The sequence below is a fragment of the Amphiura filiformis genome, chromosome 1, assembly GCF_039555335.1.
Source record: "Amphiura filiformis chromosome 1, Afil_fr2py, whole genome shotgun sequence".
Taxonomy (NCBI): Eukaryota; Metazoa; Echinodermata; class Ophiuroidea; order Amphilepidida; family Amphiuridae; genus Amphiura; species Amphiura filiformis.
The window spans coordinates 46,540,450-46,554,051 of NC_092628.1; positions in this window are offsets into that span (position 1 = coordinate 46,540,450).

Here is a 13,602-nt window from a genome sequence, read left to right on the forward strand (position 1 = left end):
TGCATCGTGGTAATCGTCTTTGCTTGGACTTATGAAGTCCTTGATTTCTTGTTCCAATCTGTGTCTTCTATCTGTCTTTTTGCATGTCTAGTTGTTTGGAACATTTGCAAACACGACCTTTTTAAGCACCAATTTCTGCATTTCAAAAGGATTATTCTAGAATTGCTGTTATCTGAAAATGTTGTTTGCACTTACCCCAGCTGACTTGAGATATTTACTGTAGACTGAGGCTGCAGTCAGCCTTTGTAGTACATCAGATAATTGTGTGGCTATTGAATATAATATAAGATTTAACCACTTATCAGAATCTTAATAGTCATTTAAAATGATTGTCATTCATTTTTAATAAAATTGGCTTCTTGAAATGTTCTAGTATTGAAATCCCCCATAATACTACAATTTCCCAAAGTAGTAAAGATGAGGCAAAGGTACATGACAAATCTCTGATTGCCTGTCCAAGATCTTTTAATGTCTTACCTTGTTTTTGATGGCAGACTCGGAGCTCTAAGGCAAAGATCTTTGCTTGTTCATCCTCTCCGAACGGGCGTCAAAACTCTGATCTCTCGGTACAATCTCTCGGTGAACCACCGTTGAGTTTGGTTGTTGGGGTCGGCATCCCAATGCACTCCTAAAAGGTTATGGGTGAGATGTTAACATTGACTGGAACCTCAGTGTATCTTGGTGAGAAAGGATTGTGATTGGGTCTGGTACAGGTACTGCATCATTGCTATGCGGCATATGTGTGCTGCTTCCTTGGCGAACCCCAAGGCGAGACACTTCGGCGCAGATTTCTTCCATCTTGGCTTTCAGAGCATGGACAAAAAGGGAAGAGATCTTTTCCAAAGTATGGTGCAAAAAAGACACACCAGAGAGGCAGCAGTTTTGGGCTGCAGATATTGTACAATGTAAAATTCCTTTTTATTATTGAAAATATATCTTACCTTAACAATGATGTCCTATAGATTCTCCCAGTGTGTAATGTATGCTGCAGCTTGTTTGATGTAAAGAATCGGGATAATCATGTCAAATGTGATAACTGTGTCTCTGATGATAGCTTCTAGAGTATTGTCTAGAACAAAGAAGGCTACAGCCACTCTCTGTATAAGTTCAATGTGCTTGGAAGCTGCAGTTGGTTTACCCTCTTTGAAAGCTTCTAGCAACTGGTCTGTAAATTCTGCGTGTAAAGATTGCAAGTGATTGAGGGCTTCTGCATCAAATGTATAGATTAAATCTGGTTCTTCTTCAGAGAATGGATGTGCTTTATGGATTTCCTGGATGCATTGTTTGAAGTCTGTTGTATAACTTTTGGTTGCCAAGGTTTCTGCTGCTGTCCTGGCCACTTCCATCTTTGGGGGTAGACAATGGGGTATACAAATCATCAGTCTTTCTAAAAGTCCAGAACCTTGGCTTGAACATGGTCTGTAAAATTAACATGATTCTAAATTCTACCAACAACATGAGATGGTCTATGGTTTAATACACAGCTAGTTGAACTGGGTGACGTTAGAGCCGGTACTCTTCTTTTACCCAGATATCGGGTAATCCCCGAGGGACATCGGTACGTGCCGGTAGCCCGTCAGAGATCAGGATTTTCGCGGTTTTTTGATAAGCCGTAAGGGTTTTCTTGTGGATTTTATCCAATGTTTTTTTTAGATTGGTAAGGGGCCTTGCCTCCCAATGAAACGGACGTTTCAAAAGAGTTCTTTCTTCATCCTCCTCGGAGTCCGTTTCCTCCTCCGACATTAGTTCTTTGGTGAACAGCTCCCTATACTGTTGCTGCATCTGGATGTTAGTCAGACTGTCAAACGCGCTCTGCCGCCTGTCTTTTTGCATGCTTAGTTGTTTGGAACAATCACAACCTTTTTAAGCACCAATTTCTGCATTGAATTTCTAACGTCACCCAGTTCAAAATTCCTTTTATCATTGAAAATATATCTTACCTTAACAATGATGTCCTTCTTGATTCTCCCAGTGTGTAATGTATGCTGCAGCTCGTTTGATGTAAAGAATCGGGATAATCATGCCAAATGTGATAACTGTGTCTCTGATGATAGCTTCTAGAGTATTGTCTAGAACAAAGAGGGCTACAGCCACTCTCTGTATAAGTTCAATGTGATAACAGCTGTGTGGCCGGCAAGCTGCACATATATAGTGTCTGACGCATGAACACGCGTATCATTTGTACCCACAAGATGGCAAAATGCTGACGGCCTCTATTGACTGCGGTGGGAATTAACTTTGATCAGAAATTCCTATTTTATTTTTCATTTAAAGCACTCATGGTACTTAAAGGGAGGTTCAAATGATCTTTGTTTATTATAAATTTTTTTTTTTTTTGATTTGATTTGTTCGGTTTTGACAACCCTGGATAACCCAAGAAAGCCTCTATTGAAGCTTATTTCCATTGGGGTCCATTTGAACACCGGGCCGGGTTGGGAACAGTCAGGGGTTAACACCCTACTCTTTTCGAAACTGGCTGCGAGATACATGTACAGGTATGGCTCTCTGTACACGGGACCGACGGCTTAACGCCCCCGCCGAAGGACGGAGTACTTTCATGATTCATTTACCCAATTCTAAATGAACCATGGGGAGAGCGAAAGTCTGAATTTAATCTACAGAAGTTGCCAATTAATTTCAGACTTTTTTTTTCCAAGTCAATATCCCAGCAAATCGCCACCGCCGGGAATCGAACCCGGGACCTCATGCACTAAAGGCAAGTACCCTAACCATTGCGCCACGCTCTCCCTTCTGAAATGGAAGTTCTATGGGGACAATCAGACCCAGCTCATGGGATTATTTTTTTCAAAAATTTGGTCGCCATAAATGAGTTCAGCAGCAGCTATGATATCCCACCAGTTTTTCACCCACAATGCATTCTGTTCTGTATATAACTGAACTTGATTTATTGTATTTTATTAAATTGAGAAGGTACTAATTTACCATAAATGGGTCTTCTTGCTGATGTGAGACAGCCTCCTGCCATCCTCTAATTTTTTTGTCATATCCGCTCGGAATTGTGTCGACGAGTCTAAGTAAACTTGGCCTTGATAAGGTGATTCCAAATACATGAAGACGTCTAAACATCCATATTGAATTTGATAGCTTCTAGCAACTGGTCTGTAAATTCTGTGTGTAAAGATTGCAAGTGATTGAGGGCTTCTGCATCGAAAGTATAGATTAAATCTGGTTCTTCTTCAGAGAATGGATGTGCATTATGGATTTCCTGGATGCATTGTTTGAAGTCTGTTGTGTAACTTTCGGTTTCCAAGATTTCTGCTGCTGTCCTGGCCACTTCCATCTTTGGGGGTAGACAATGGAGTATACAAATCATCAGTCTTTCTAAAAGTCCAGAACCTTGGCTTGCAATTTCTCATGAGATTTTTCCTGCAGAACTGACACCTTCTCCTACAGGTTTGACGTGACAATTCGAATCATCATATCGAAATATCACGTGGTCTGTAAAATTGCCATGATTCTAAATTCTACCAACAACATGAGATGGTCTATGGTTTAATACACAGGTAGTTGAACTGGGTGACGTTAGAGCCGGTACTCTTCTTTTACCCAGATATCGGGTAATCTCCGAGGGACATCGGTATATGCCGGTAGCCCGTCAGAGATCGGGATTTTCGCGTTTTTTTGATAAGCCGTAAGGGTTTTCTCATGGATTTTATCGAATGTTTTTTTTAGATTGGTAAGGGGCCTTGCCTCCCAATGAAACGGACGTTTCAAAAGAGTTCTTTCTTCATCCTCCTCGGAGTCCGTTTCATCCTCCGACATTAGTTCTTTGGTGAACAGCTCCCTATACTGTTGCTGCATCTGGATGTTAGTCAGACTGTCAAACGCGCTCTGCCGCCTGTCTCTTTGCATGCTTAGTTGTTTGGAACAATCACAACCTTTTTAAGCACCAATTTCTGCATTGAATTTCAAAAGGATAATTCTAGAATTGCTGTGTTCGCAAAATGTTGTTTGCGTTTAATCCAGCTGACTTGAGATATTTACTGTAGGCTGAGGCTGCTGTCAACCTTTGTAGTACGTCAGTTAATTGTGCGGCACCTGTATGGCAAGAATGTAATTTAAGATTTAACCACTTGTCAGAATCTTAATAGTCATTTGAAAGGAATATAATTCATAATTAATAAAATTGGCTTCTTGACATGTTCTAGTATTGAAATCCCCCATATTACTACAATTCCAAAGTAGTAAAGATGAAGCAGGTACATGACAAATCTCCGATTGCCTGTCCAAGATCTTTTAATGCCTTGCCTGGTTTTTGACGGCTGGACTTGGAGCTGTAAGGCAAAAATCTTTGCTTGTTCATCCGTAAAATAAATGGGTCTTCTTGCTGATGTGAGACAGCCTCCTGCCATCCTCTAATTTTTTTGTCATATCCGCTCGGAATTGTGTCGACGAGTCTAAGTAAACTTGGCCTTGATAAGGTGATTCCAAATACATGAAGACGTCTAAACATCTATATTGAATTTGTTAGCTTCTTGCAACTGGTCCGTAAATTATGCGTGTAAAGATTGCAAGTGATTGAGGGATCGAAAGTATAGATTAAATCTGCTTCTTCTTCAGAGAATGGATGTGCTTTATGGATTTCCTGGATGCATTGTTTGAAGTCTATTGTATAACTTTTGGTTGCCAAGGTGTCTGCTGCTGTCCTGGCCACTTCCATCTTTGGGGGTAGACAATGGGGTATACAAATCATCAGTCTTTCTAAAAGTCCAGAACCTTGGCTTGCAATCGTATGGGCTAATAGGACAGTTGGTTTTAGTTGAATTCCACCTAGTAGGAATGTAATTCATAATTAATAAAATTGGCTTCTTGACATGTTCTAGCATTGAAATCCCTCATAATAATACAATTTCCCAAAGTAGTAAAGATGAAGCAAAGGTACATGACAAATCTCTGATTGCCTGTCCAAGATCTTTTGATGTCTTACCTGGTTTTTGATGGCAGACTCGGAGCTTCAAGGCAAAGATCTTTGCTTGCTCATCCTCTCCGGACAGGCGCCAAAATTTGGATCTCTCTGTACGATCTCTCTGTAAACCACCATGGGTGCTTTTATGTGCATGTCTGTCTAAGCATGCTTCAACATGTTGTCTTTCTTCATTTTCTGTGGCTACGTTATTCCAATAACACCCGGTGTGTGATGTTGCTTTGATAGCGGGTAAACTGCAAAAATGCTTGACTTCATTATCTTATAAAGTAATGATTTCCTCAAATTCTTGCCACAGCCATTTAATGTTATCTAATTTGGGATGCCAAGAGTTAAAGGAATGTGCAAGGAAAATCAAATTCTTTAAAACTTATAACATAAAATGTTGTCCCTTTCAAATATTCATGCAAAAAGAACATGTAAATGTTCCTTGTAAATGCGACTAATTCCTAATGGAATTACTGATATTTACACAGCGTGAAACTGGTAGTCTACAGTGCTTTTATCAATGATAATCATCATGATCATGTAATAAATTGATATCAAATGAGGGATCCTATTTCTCTCATTAACGTATTGAAATCGGTGTATTTCCGAACTTCCAAAGATATCATCAAAAAACTGTTGAATTGGTCTCAAATGTGGTATATCACAGTTGAAACTAATTGGTAAGGAGACATCATTTGGTAAGGTGGACCATAACCAGGGACAGGCGATTTGCGCGGAACTTTCTTTCCGCGCAATTCCGCGCAATTTAGGGCTACATGATTTGCACTGAAAAAAAAAGTTCCGCGCAATTCCGCGCCAATTTGCTATTTTTTCGCAAAATCGCCTGTCCCTGACCATAACCTAGGGAATGCGATAAAGAGGGAATTAAAGGATTTGTAGTTGTGGTTTTACTAGTCAATTAAAGATTTAATGGTTGATAATGCCATAAACAAATAAAAATTATCCATAAAAGTCGGAGCTCCGATCTAATAGGTGTTATCAGTGGTATGTTGCGGCGAAAAAATCTTGCACACACGATGTGCACATACGGGTTCTGCATTGTAGGCACTTCACCTCCAAATTTTTTACATCATAGGGGACATCACATAGTGGGCTCCAGCAAAGAAAAACTTTGTTCTACCACAAAAGCATTGATAAATTTCTGTCTTAGTGATACCCACTTTTGGATACTGTTTTCTTTTCTTCTGTCATGTGTAGTTGGTGCATCAGCTTGAGGGACATTATTAACTGGATCAGGATTCAAATCTTGATACAGCTGTTGTTGCACTAGAAATTGAATGTCCTCTTGGTTGATGTCTTGCTCAGCAGAAGCACATGTCAGTAGTTCTGACATCACATAGTGGGCAATCCTCCAGCAAAGAAAAACTTTGTTCTACCACAAAAGCATTGATAAATTTCAGTCTTAGTGATGCCCACTTTTGGATACTGTTTTCTTTTCTTTTGTCATGTGTTGTTGGTGTATCAGCTTGAGGGACGTTATTAACTGGATCAGGATTCAAATCTTGATACAGCTGTTGTTGCACTGGAACTTGAATGTCCTCTTGGTTGATGTCTTGCTCAGCAGAAGTACAATTGTAAGTAAATCTCTGTTATCGGTAGTATGTTGCGGCGAAAAAAATCATGAACATACGATGTGCACATACGGGTTCTGCATTGTAGGCACTTCAACTCCAAATTTTTAACATTATAGGGGACATCACATAGTGGGCAATCCTCCAGCAAAGAAGGATAAACTGTGATACCTGTGCTGTATTTGTACAAGAGAAGAACTCTATTTGATATTCAATGAGACCAAAAAGCATCCTTGTTAATGGCATGAGGAGATCGTCTGGTGTTTCAAGTCTGCATTCACCAAGACACTTGGCAAATTTGTACATAACATTTGGCTTGTTGTGATTTTGCAAGCGCACCATGGCATCTGAGGACAGTTTAGCAAAGTCTGTCGGATATGAATTTATCTTCTTCTTAAGGGCAAGCTCATAAAATGCCATATTGGCCAGAAACTTGGCATCATGCAAACTGTGATTCTGGAGTGCTTTTTTGATGCATGCGGCTTGATCAGAGACACTTAACAAATTAAGCAACTGGTTTGCAAGGTCTATTTCTTTCTTGTGGGGAAGTTGTGAGATGGCCAAATCTTGTGCGGCAGAACTATCATGTATGCTGTGTCCTGATGAAGCAACTCCATACTTCTGTAGTGCCTCTTGGAGTGTGTGATGCTCTCTCATCAAGGCTGGTGTAACTCGGGCTCTCACTGATGTTGCTGCGACAGAAATGCAAAACTAAGCATGATGCATTTCAACATTCTACTGTTACCAGCAAGGAAACTTGATGTTAATTTTCACACCCACAGACTTTTTGGAATTGTTAGCATTAAATTGTTTGCCAATCATGTTCCAAATGTTTTAATGTTAAAAGTGCATCTTTAATAGTGCTCAGATTTGAAGTTGTCTTTGAATTATCTACCAGTAATTTCTCCTCAACACTGATATTCATGACATTGGTCTATTGCTTGAGAAAATTCAACATGTTTAACTTTGTCTGACAGTGTCTGGAGCCATTTTAACACTTCAATAGATAATTAATTTTGAATAAATCACAAATATTTTGATTACAGGCAAAATTATCGTTATTCTCAAAATATATTAAACCAAACACCATATACATGTACCGGTACACAACCATGACACTCAATTAATGTTATATTTATTACCGTATTCATTCCTATAAGCGCTTAACAAAGTCATTTTGTGTGGGCGCTTATTTCTTACCGGGTTTTTTCGTAATGGGGGTTTATTAGAGACAAATTTATGCATGTTACAAAAGGGTCCTTAGACGTTCTAGTAGCTTTTCTGATGTAGAAAATGTAGGACTTGTAGTCCTCCAGCTATTTCACTGTATCGATGTCGTATTGTCGTCTATCTGTCACTTCAACATTAATGGTACCCTTTAAGCTGGTACCCTTTAGCAAATTGAAAATACCCTCGGTGGGCGCTTATTGGGGCATGGGCGCTTATTGGAATGAATACGGTATTTGAATTCTTTCAAAGTTTTAACTCCAATTCATGCTTTTATATACTTCTTAACAAAATACATTAGTGATGCAAGAAAAACCAAAAACATCGTCGGTCGCAACACATAGTGGCGTACGTGAAGGACAAAATACATTTCAGATCAAAACTTTTTTGAAAGATAGGCTACTAGTAACAGAGTCGATACTCCTCTATGGTTATCTCTCAGTCCCCGATTCCATTTGTAATTGAAGTTTAAGGTTTAACCTATTAAATTGTATCTTTAATAGTTAACAAGGACTAACTTTTAGAGGATAATAGCTAGCTCTAAACCTATACGCCACTATGTGAAATGGAAAATTTTGAAAATCACTCTACGCCATTATGTGTTGCGACCGACGACATGTTTCGCTCTTTTCCTGGATACAGTAAAAGAGCTAATCGCTGGATTTGACATTTATAAAAGCACAAATGAAAGAGGATAATAAATCCGTAGATTGTGTCAGTGTTCATAAAATTAGGAATGCACTTACTCGTACTACTTTGGCTCTCAGATTGACTCTGGTCTTGGTGGGTGATGTGATTGCTGCCTGTGTCTGATGCAGCTTTGCATAGATCTTCAGGAATGTCAATCCTATCAGACACTCTCATTATGGAAGACACAGTATTGAAGTATAGTTGTCCTCCTGTGATGAAGAGGTCTTTCATTCTGGAAAAGAAATAAGTAAACTGTAAAAATATTATTGTAAGCTCTTGGTACTTGTTCCAGCACAGATGTTATGAACATGATTTTAAACATTATATTACATGTTACTTCTTGGAGTTAAAAAGGTGGACACTAATTATTACCTACTTGAATCACTAGTACCAGTAGTGGAAAGACATACTTTTATTGATACATAAATATAGTCATTAAGGTTATAATAATAGTGGCAGTAGTAAACATGATAGTTGGGATCAAGAGTGTGCATTAGTATTCTTGATATTAATGAACACTAACATGAAATCAATGGTTAGTATCCAAGTACTTGCATAACACATCCACTGACTGATCAAGTATTGAAGGACACACTTTTAATGTGGACGCACTCCTCAGTGATGAGGTACCCCTGTATTGTCTTACCTACATCATCTTGGTCCAAAAGCCAACTTAGCATATCCAACTTATCCAAGGCAGCGAAGGATTGCACCATGTTGAGCATTCTGTTACTTTGGTGTCTTGCATGCTGTCATGTGTTAATCCTTTGGTTCACATTGTTAACACAGAATGTGTAACCTAAAACATCAAAACAGTTATTATATACATTTAGCACTGTACTTGTATAACACATCCACTGACTGATCAAGTATTGAAGGACACACTTTTAATGTGGACACACTCCTCAGTGATGAGGTCCCCCTGTATAGCCTTATCTACATCATCTTGGTCCAAAAGTCAACTTAGCATAACTGAAATGATGGATAGTAAGTACCTTGTTATCGTAACCTAGGCATAGGGACTCTATCCAAGGCAGCGAAGGAAATTGCACCATGTTGAGCATTCTGTTACTTTGGTGTCTTGCATGCTGTCGTGTGTTAATCCTTTGGTTCACATTGTTAAAGGTGAACCTCATTGAAAATAAAGTTATATATCAATGGAAAGCTTATGATATCAGGATATTAAAAATAATTTTTTCCGATTTTTTTGATGGCCAATAAAGCTGAAAAATTAAAAAAATGAATGAATTTTTGGTCTTTTTTAAGGCGCCCAAAAAGCACCCAAATCAATCGTCTTTGACCTTGAGAATGCTCGTGACGTAAGCTCAGGGTTCGCACGTGATCCTACTCGGAAACATGTAAACAAGACTTGCTTCCTGTACTTTGCAAGCTGCCCGGCAAGTCTGATTTTCACAATAAAGCTTGAAATGAGAAGAATCTTCAAGTTGCTGATTCCTTCTATATAAATTAGAAATAATAGAATTATTGTCAACACGAAAATGTTCCGTAAATTTTTGACAAAATCAGTCATAACTGGCTGGGTATAACTGGGTAATTGAGTTTGAATTTCGCGCTGGGATCAATTCCATGCGCAAATGATTGCTGCTACCGTATACCGTTCATGTCATGGACTGAATAAACATGATCGAATAACTTGTTTGTGACATTCCCTATTCTTGATTCATTTAAAAGTATCTGATTTTTAAAAATATCGTCTTGTAGTAATCAAAAATTAATTAAAAAAACCGATTTCATCAAATCCAGCCCATAAAGGTTTTCATATTATAGCGCATTATGCGGTATACATTCTCCGGTACATTCTTTCCACACAATCACGATTGAAAGAAACAGATACTTTATTATAAAATAAATACAATTTAGGCTTAGTAGACTGTTATTTGATGGAATTCTGAAATCTGAATAAAATTAAAATATTGTCACTTGTGTCACGATTCTTTTAATGATACTACCATCAGTGTACTGAAAAGTGAAACATTCATGTTTTATGGATTACCGAACACGATCGTAAATTGCTGCTTTTATGCTGAAGAAATTACAGGCAGCCGCACCGATCAAGGTGGGCAAACACAGCGACTCGCTTCGTCTCTCCGGTAGCACAAGTTCAAGTTGCGCCGTGCTTCAGCAGATTTGATCAATCGTTCCCTTATATTTGGAACATCTACAGGAATAAATTTTGCTGATGAAGTAGCAATAAGTTGGAAATATCAGAATGTGAATATCAAATCGGTCATTTTGTCTGCAAGTACAGTACGTACAGTCGCGGATACGGAACACTCGGCGACTGAGTGAGTTCACCCCGCCCCGTATGTATCTACGAGTTCACCTATCATACATGACCGGTTGTAAAGTTAAGAAATAATTAAAAAATCCCGTACATGTACTTTATTCTATTTCTATTCCTTCATTTTCTCATTGTGATAAGTTCATCTCAACTTGGTGTGACGATCTGAACTGGGAGCACTAGCAGTTATTTTTGCAATCTGTTTTCATTCCGGTTCTTGGCTAATCTTCGCTCTTCGTGCTTTACTGTAATATTCCCTGCATATCGTGGATGGCTTGGCCTATCCCAAATCACCCCGGCCAGCACTTTTCCCATTTTTTAATCCACACACTTTATTCAGGAACTTCATTCTTGATTTGATCATGATGTTTCCTTCATGTTATTCTTATTTTATTGAAGATATTTTTTATGTAAAGTAAGTTATCAATGACTGAGTTCGTGCATTGTGCATTGGCCCGATGCATGCCACAGTAATGCATGGACATTGTGTTTACAATCAAACCCGGAAGTAACTGTGTGTCCCCGTGTTGACGTCATCATCGAAAGCGACCAATTTGAACGATTTCGTTTTGTAATTTAGGGGGGGGGGGTGCCAATATCCAATCTTTGCATGGAGATTATGTCTATCCTGGTGCGTTAGGCAAATAAAAAATATTCTTTTCTGCTTCCTGGCATCATAAGCTTTCCATTGATATATAACTTTATTTTCAATGAGGTTCACCTTTAACACAGAATGTGTAACCTAAAACATCAAAACAGTTATTATATATACATTTAGCACTGTACTTGTATAACACATCCACTGACTGATCAAGTATTGAAGGACACACTTTTAATGTGGACACACTCCTCAGTGATGAGGTCCCCCTGTATAGCCTTATCTACATCATCTTGGTCCAAAAGTCAACTTAGCATAACTGAAATGATGGATAGTAAGTACCTTGTTATCGTAACCTAGGCATAGGGACTCTATCCAAGGCAGCGAAGGAAATTGCACCATGTTGAGCATTCTGTTACTTTGGTGTCTTGCATGCTGTCGTGTGTTAATCCTTTGGTTCACATTGTTAACACAGAATGTGTAACCTAAAACATCAAAACAGTTATTATATACATTTAGCACTGTACTTGTATAACACATCCACTGACTGATCAAGTATTGAAGGACACACTTTTAATGTGGACACACTCCTCAATGATGAGCTCCCCCTGTATTGCCTTATCTACATCATTTTGGTCCAAAAGCCAACGTAGCATAACTTATCCAAGTACTTGTATAACACATCCACTGACTGATCAAGTATTGAAGGACATACTTTTAATGTGGACACACTCCTCAATGATGAGGTCCCCCTGTATAGCCTTATCTACATCATTTTGGTCCAAAAGCCAATGTAGCATAACTTATCCAAGTACTTGCATAACACATCCACTGACTGATCAAGTATAGAAGGACACACTTTTAATGTGGACACACTCCTCAATGATGAGCTCCCCCTGTATTGCCTTATCTACATCATTTTGGTCCAAAAGCCAATGTAGCATAACTTATCCAAGTACTTGCATAACACATCCACTGACTGATCAAGTATAGAAGGACACACTTTTAATGTGGACACACTCCTCAGTGATGAGGTCCCCCTGTATTGCCTTATCAACATCATCTTGGTCCAAAAGCCAACTTAGCATAAGTGAAATGATGGATAGTAAGTACCTTGTACTCGTAACCTAGGCATAGGGACTCTATCCAAGGCAATGAAGGATTGCACCATGTTGAGCATTCTGTTACTTTGGTGTCTTGCGTGCTGTCGTGTGTTAATCCTTTGATTCACATTGTTAACACAGAATGTGTAACCTAAAACATCAAAACAGTTATTATATATATTTAGCACTGTACTTGTATAACACATCCACTGATTGATCAAGTATTGAAGGACACACTTTTAATGTGGACACACTCCTCAGTGATGAGGTCCCCCTGTATTGCCTTATCAACATCATCTTGGTCCAAAAGCCAACGTAGCATAATTGAAATGATGGATAGTAAGTACCTTGTTATCGTAACCTAGGCATAGGGACTCTATCCAAGGCAGCGAAGGATTGCACCATGTTGAGCATTCTGTTACTTTGGTGTCTTGCATGCTGTCATGTGTTAATCCTTTGGTTCACATTGTACACAGAATGTGTAACCTAAAACGTCAAAACAGTTATTATATATATTTAGCACTGTACTTGTATAACACATCCACTGACTGATCAAGTATTGAAGGGCACACTTTTAATGTGGACACACTTCCTCAGTGATGAGGTCCCCCTGTATTGCCTTATCAACATCATCTTGGTCCAAAAGCCAACTTAGCATAAGTGAAATGATGGATAGTAAGTACCTTGTTATTGTAACCTAGGCATAGGGACTCTATCCAAGGCAACGAAGGATTGCACCATGTTGAGCATTCTGTTACTTTAGTGTCTTGCGTGCTGTCGTGTGTTAATCCTTTGGTTCACATTGTCAAAACAGAATGTGTAACCTAAAACATCAAAGCAGTTATTACATATGCATTTAGCACTGTACATCAGCCTTTGTCAACCTGGTATATATTAAAGAGAGTTATACTCACATTACTGAATCCATTGATTGTTTTTAACAAGATTTTAGTTAGAGCTTTCATCGTATTGCAGTTCTGAACTAAATACCGATCAGTAAATAGAGGGGATTGTGGTTTAGCTTGTGTAAAAATCACATGCAGTAGCTGTTGATCAATAACTGGCAAGTTGACCTTTCATGATACACCAGTATCGTCAATGACCCAAGTGACACCTGTGACATTTTTGCCGCCAGCTCTTTACTGATTTCTGACCTC